Source organism: Arachis ipaensis, chromosome B9 (assembly GCF_059453495.1).
Source record: "Arachis ipaensis isolate K30076 ecotype BB chromosome B9, ASM5945349v1, whole genome shotgun sequence".
In the NCBI taxonomy this organism is placed as follows: domain Eukaryota; kingdom Viridiplantae; phylum Streptophyta; class Magnoliopsida; order Fabales; family Fabaceae; genus Arachis; species Arachis ipaensis.
The window spans coordinates 40006505-40013407 of record NC_142444.1 but is presented as its reverse complement, the minus strand read 5'-3'; the positions used below and the strand labels follow the sequence as shown (position 1 = coordinate 40013407).

Here is a 6903-nt window from a genome sequence, read left to right as displayed (position 1 = left end):
GAATCCTACTTGGAATACCACAGACAAGGTTTAGACCTTCCGGATTCTCTTGAATGCCGCCATCATTCTAGCTTACGCCACGAAGATTCTGGTTAAGAGATCTAAGAGATATTCATTCTAGCTTATTTCATGTAGAACGGAAGTGTTTGTCAGGCACGCGTTCATAAGGGAGAAGGATGATGAGCGTCACACATAATCATCACCTTCATCACGTTCTTGGGTGCGAATGGATATCTTAGAAGCGAAATAAGATGAATTGAATAGAAAACAGTAGTACTTTGCATTAATCTTTGAGGAACAGCAGAGCTCCACACCTTAATCTATGGAGTGTAGAAACTCTACCGTTAAAAATACATAAGTGAAGGTCCAGGCATGGACGAGATGGCCAGCCCCCTAAAACGTGATCAAAGGATCATAAGGTAATCCAAAGATGCCTAATACAATAGTAAGAGGTCCTATTTATAATAAACTAGCTACTAGGGTTTACATGAGTAAGTATTTGATGTATAAATCCACTTTCGGGGCCCACTTGGTGTGTGTTTGGGCTGAGCCTGAGTGTTGCACGTGCAGAGGCCATTTGTGGAGTTGAACGCCAGTTTCTGTGCCAGTTTGGGCGTTTAACTCTGGTTTTGGATCCTTTTCTGGCGCTGAACGCCAGTTTACGTCGTCAATTATTGGCCAAAGTATGGACTATTATATATTGCTGGACAGCCCTGGATGTCTACTTTCCAACGCAATTGAAAGCGCGCCATTTCGAGTTCTGTAGCTCCAGAAAATCCACTTTGAGTGCAGGGAGGTCAGAATCCAACAGCATCAGCAGTCCTTCTTCAACCTCTGAATCTGATTTCTGCTCAAGTCCCTCAATTTCAGCCAGAAAATACCTGAAATCACAGAAAAACACACAAACTCGTAGTAAAGTCCAGAAATGTGAATTTAACATAAAAACTAATGAAAACATCCCTAAAAGTACTAGATTCTACTAAAAACATACTAAAAACAATGTCAAAAAGCGTATAAATTATCCGCTCATCACAACACCAAACTTAAATTGTTGCTTGTCCCCAAGCAACTGAAAATCAAATAGGATAAAAAGAAGAGAATATACTATAAATTCCAAACTATCAATGAAACATAGCTCCAATCATATGAGCGGGACTTATAGCTTTTTGCCTCTTGAATAGTTTTGGCATCTCACTTTATCCATTGAGGTTCAGAATGATTGGCATCTATAGGTACTTCAGATTTCGAATAGTGTTATTGACTCTCCTAGTTTAGTATGATGATTCTTGAACACAGCTTTTTTTTTTGAGTTTTGGCCGTGGCCCTAAGCACTTTGTTTTCCAGTATTACCACCGGATACATAAATGCCACAGACACATAATTGGGTGAACCTTTTCAGATTGTGACTCAGCTTTGCTAAAGTCCCCAATTAGAGGTGTCCAGGGTTCTTAAGCACACTCTTCTTTTGCTTTGGACCTTGACTTTAACCGCTCAGTCTTAAGTTTTCACTCGACACCTACACGCCACAAGCACATGGTTAGGGACAGCTTGGTTTAGCCGCTTAGACCGGGATTTTATTCCCTTAGGCCCTCCTATCCACTGATGCTCAAAGCCTTGGGATCCTTTTTATTTGCCCTTGCCTTTTGGTTTTAAGGATTATTGGCTTTTTCTGCTTGCTTTTTCTTTTTCTTTCTATTTTTTTTTTCTATTTTTTTTTCGCCCCTATTTTTCTTCTTTTTTTTTTTTTTTTTTTTTTTGCAAGCTTTGTTCTTTGCTGCTTTTTCTTGCTTCAAGAATCATTTTTATGATTTTTCAGATTATCAAATAACATGTCTCCTAGTCATCATTCTTTCAAGAGCCAACATATTTAACATTCTTAAACAACAACTTCAAAAGATATATGCACTGTTCAAGCATACATTCAGAAAACAAGAAGCATTGTCACCACATCAATATAATTATGCTAAGTTCAAGGATAAATTTGAAACTCATGTACTTCTTGTTCTTTTGAATTAAAACATTTTTCTTTTAAGAGAGGTGATGGATTCATAGGACATTTATATCTTTAAGACAAAGTTACTAACTACTAATGATCATGTAGTGAAGACACAAACATAGATAAGCACATAACATAGAAAACGAAAAACAGAAGAAATAAGAACAAGGAATAAATCCACCTTAGTGATGGTGGCGTTTCCTTCTTGAGGAACCAATGATGTCCTTGAGCTCTTCTATGTCTCTTCCTTGTCTTTGTTGCTCCTCCCTCATTGCTTTTTAATCTTCTCTTATTTCATGAAGCATGATGGAGTGCTCTTGATGTTCCACCCTTAGTTGTCCCATATTGGAACTCAATTCTTCTAGGGAGGTGTTGATGTGCTCCCAATAGTTTTGTGGAGGAAAGTGCATTTGAGGCATTTCCGGAATCTCATGGTGATGAGCTTCTTGCGCCTCTTGAGCTCCATGACTGGGCTCTCTTGCTTGCTCCATCTTTTTCTTAGTGATGGGCTTTTCCTCTTTAATGAGGATATCTCCCTCTATGTCAATCCCAGCTGAATTGCATAGGTGGCAAATGAGGTGAGGAAAGGCTAACCTTGCCATGGTGGAGGACTTGTCAGCCACCTTGTAGAGTTCTTGAGGTATAATCTCATGAACTTCCACCTCTTCTCCAATCATGATGCTATGGATCATGATGGCCCGGTCTATAGTAACTTCAGACCGGTTGCTAGTGGGAATGATTGAGCATTGAATAAACTCCAACCATCCTCTAGCTATAGGCTTGAGGTCCAATCTTCTTAGTTGAACCGGCTTGCCTTTGGAGTCAATCTTCCATTGAGCTCCTTCTACACATATGTCCATAAGGACTTGGTCCAACCTTTGATCAAAGTTGACTCTCCTTGTGTAGGGGCGTGCGTTCTCTTCCATGTATGGCAAGTTGAACGCCAACCTCACATTCTCCGGACTAAAATCTAAGTATTTCCCCCGAACCATTGTAACATAGTTCTTTGGATCCGGGTTCTTACTTTGATCATGGTTCTTGGTGATCCATGCATCGGCATAGAACTCTTGAACCATTAGGATGCCGACTTGTTGGATGGGATTTGTTAGAACTTCCCAACCTCTTCTTTGAATTTCATGTCGGATCTCCGGATACTCATTTCTTTTGAGTTTAAAAGGGACCTCAGAGATCACCTTCTTCTTGGCCACAACATCATAGAAGTGGTCTTGATGGGCTTTAGAGATGAATCTTTCCATCTCCCATGACTCGGATGTGGAAGCTTTTGTCTTCCCTTTCCCTCTTCTAGAGGATTCTCCGGTCTTTGATGCCATCAATGGTAATGGAAAAACAAAAAAGCTATGCTTTTACCACACCAAACTTAGAATATTGCTCGCCCTCGAGCAATAAACAAAAGAATAGAAGAAGAAGAAGAAGAAATATGGAGAGGGAGAGGGAGATGTGGTTTCGGCCAAGAGGAGTGTAGAGGGGTGTGTTGTGTGAATTTGATGAAGAATGGAGGTCTTTATATAGGGAAGGGAGGGGGGGTTAAGGTTCGGCCATATGGGTGGGTTTGGGTGGGAAATTGGTTTTGAATTTTGAAGGTAGGTGGAGTTTATGAGGTAGGTTTATGGGGAAGAGGAGATGGATGTGAGTGGTGAAGGTTTAGTGGGGAAGAGAGATTGAGGTGATTGGTGAGGGGTTTTTAGGGAAGAGTGTTTGTGGGGTTGTGTGAAAGAGAGTGGTGAGAAGAAGTGAGTGGAGGTAGGTGGGGATCCTGTGGGGTCCACAGATCCTGAGTGGATCCTGTGGGGTCCACAGATCCTAAGGTGTTCAAGGATTTACATCCCTGCACCCATTAGGCATGTAAAAATGCCTTTGTACCCAACTCTGGGCGTTCAGCGCCAGGTTGGTGGCCATTTTGGGCGTTCAACGCCCATTTGTGTGCCATTTCTGGCGTTGAACGCCAGAACCATGCCTGTTCTGGCATTCAGCGCCCAGAAGCTGCCCATTTTGGGCGTTCAGCGCCAGAACCATGCTCTGTTCTGGCGCTGAACGCCAGACAGATGCTCCTCCAGGGTGTAATTTTTCTTCTGCTGTTTTTGATTCCATTTTTAATTTTTTGTATTTATTTTGTGACTCCACATGATCATGAACCTAAGAAAACATGAAAAACAATAAAAATAAGAATTAGATAAACATTGGGTTGCCTCCCAACAAGCGCTTCTTTAATGTCAATAGCTTGACAGTGGGCTCTCATGGAGCCTCACAGATGTGCAGAGCTTTGTTGAGACTCTCCAACACCAAACTTAGAGTTTGGATATGGGAGTTCAACAGCAAACTTAGAGTTTGGTTGTGGCCTCCCAACACCAAACTTAGAGTTTGACTGTGGGGGCTCTGGTTGACTCTGCTTTGAGAGAAGCTTTTCATGCTTCCTCTTCATGGTTGCAGAGGGAGATCCTTGAGTTTTAAACACAAGGGAGTCCTCATTCCATTGAAGGACTATTTCACCTCTGTCAACATCAATCACAGCTCTTGCTGTGGCCAGGAAAGGTCTTCCTAGGATGATCGATTCATCCTCTTCCTTTCCAGTATCCAGGACTATGAAATCAGTAGGTATGTAAAGGCCCTCAACCTTTACTAATACATCTTCTACTTGTCCATAAGCCTGTTTTCTTGAGCTGTCTGCCATCTCTAGTGAGATTTTAGCAGCTTGCACCCCATAGATTCCCAGTTTCTCTATTACAGAGAGGGGCATGAGGTTTATTCCTGAACCAAGGTCACACAGAGCCTTAAAGATCATGGTGCCTATGGTATAGGGTATTATGAACTTTCCAGGATCCTGTCTCTTCTGAGGCAATGTCAGTTGATCCAGATCACTTAGTTCATTGATGAACAAGGGAGGTTCAACTTCCCAAGTATCAATGCCAAATAATTTGGCATTCAGCTTCATGATTGCACCAAGAAACTTGGCAGTTTGCTCTTCAGTAACATCCTCATTCTCTTCTGAAGAGGAATACTCATCAGAGCTCATGAAGGGTATAAGGAGGTTCAATGGAATCTCTATGGTCTCTAGATGAGCCTCAGAGTCCTTTGGTTCCCCAGAGGGAAGCTCCTTATTGATCACTGGACGTCCCTGGAGGTATTCCTCCTTGGGATTCACGTCCTCTCCTCTCCTCACAGGTTCGGCCATGGCGCTTATGTCAATGGCCTTGCACTCTCCTTTTGGATTCTCTTCTGTATTGCTTGGGAGAGTACTAGGAGGGATTTCAGTGATCCTTTTACTCAGCTGGCCCACTTGTGCTTCCAGATTTCTAATGGAAGATCTTGTTTCATTCATGAAACTTACAGTGGCCTTAGATAGATCAGAGACTAGATTTGCTAAATTAGAAGCATTTTGTTCAGAGTTCTCTGTCTGTTGCTGAGTTGATGATGGAAAAGGCTTGCTATTGCTAAACCTGTTTCTTCCACCATTATTAAAGCCTTGTTGGGGCTTTTGATCCTTCCATGAGAAATTTGGATGATTTCTCCATGTTGAGTTATAGGTGTTTCCATAAGGTTCACCTAAGTAATTCACCTCTGCTATTGCAGGGTTCTCAGGATCATAGGCTTCTTCTTCAGAAGATGCCTCTTGAGTACTGTTGGATGCAGCTTGCATTCCATGCAGACTCTGAGAGATCATATTGACTTGCTGAGTCAATATTTTATTCTGAGCCAATATGGCATTTAGAGTATCAACTTCAAGAACTCCCTTCTTCATAGGCGTCCCATTATTCACAGGATTCCTTTCAGAAGTGTACATAAACTGGTTATTAGCAACCATGTCAATGAGTTCTTGAGCTTCTGCAGGCATTTTCTTTAGGTGAATGGATCCACCTGCAGAAGTGTCCAGTGACATCTTTGATAGCTCAGATAAACCATCATAGAATATATCCAGGATGGTCCATTCTGAAAGCATGTCAGAAGGACACTTTTTGGTCAACTGTTTGTATCTTTCCCAAGCTTCATAGAGGGATTCACCTTCTTTCTGTCTGAAGGTTTGAACATCAGCTCTAAGCTTGCTCAGCTTTTGAGGAGGAAAGTGCTTGGCTAAGAAAGCCGTGACCAGCTTATCCCAAGAGTTCAGGCTGTCTTTGGGTTGAGAATCCAACCATAATCTAGCTCTGTCTCTTACAGCAAAAGGGAAAAGCATGAGCCTGTAGACTTCAGGATCTACTCTATTAGTCTTAACAGTATCACATATCTGCAAGAATTCAGTTAAGAACTGAAAAGGATCTTCAGATGGAAGTCCATGAAACTTGCAGTTCTGCTGCATCAGAGAAACTAATTGAGGTTTCAGCTCAAAGTTGTTTGCTCCAATGGCAGGAATGGAGATGCTTCTTCCATGTAAATTGGAATTAGGTGCAGTAAAGTCACCAAGCATCTTCCTTACATTATTATTATTTTCGGCTGCCATCTCCTCTGCCTGTTCGAAAATTTCTGAAAGGTTATCTTTGGATTGTTGTATTTTAGCTTCTCTTAATTTTCTCTTCAGAGTCCTTTCAGGTTTTGGATCTGCTTCCACAAGAATGTTCTTACCCTTGCTCCTGCTCATATGACAAAGAAGAGGGCACAGAAAAATAATAATAATAATATAGATTCTCTTTACCACAGTATAGAGGTTCCCTTATGTGAGTAGAAGAAAAGAGGAAGAAATTCGAACACAGATAGAAGAGGGGGTTCGAATTTGGTGATGATGTGAGGGAGAGATGTTAGTAGATGAATAAATAAATAGAATAAGATGAGAGAGAAGGAGGGAATTTTTGAAAATTATTTTTGAAAAGGAGTTAGTGATTTTTGAAAATGGTTTTTGAAAAATGTTAGTAATTTTCGAAAATTTTTGAAATCAAAAATAAAAAATAAAAATAATT

The 6903-nt window shown here is 41.1% G+C and overlaps 1 non-coding gene across 1 annotated transcript; it reads left to right on the top strand.

The window, feature by feature from the left end:
- The first annotated feature begins 5945 nt into the window (after window positions 1–5945).
- On the top strand, window positions 5946–6053 carry LOC148544397 (small nucleolar RNA R71). Its single transcript, XR_015900685.1, has one exon. It is a non-coding gene; the product is annotated as a small nucleolar RNA R71 (small nucleolar RNA).
- Window positions 6054–6903: the final 850 nt, after the last annotated feature.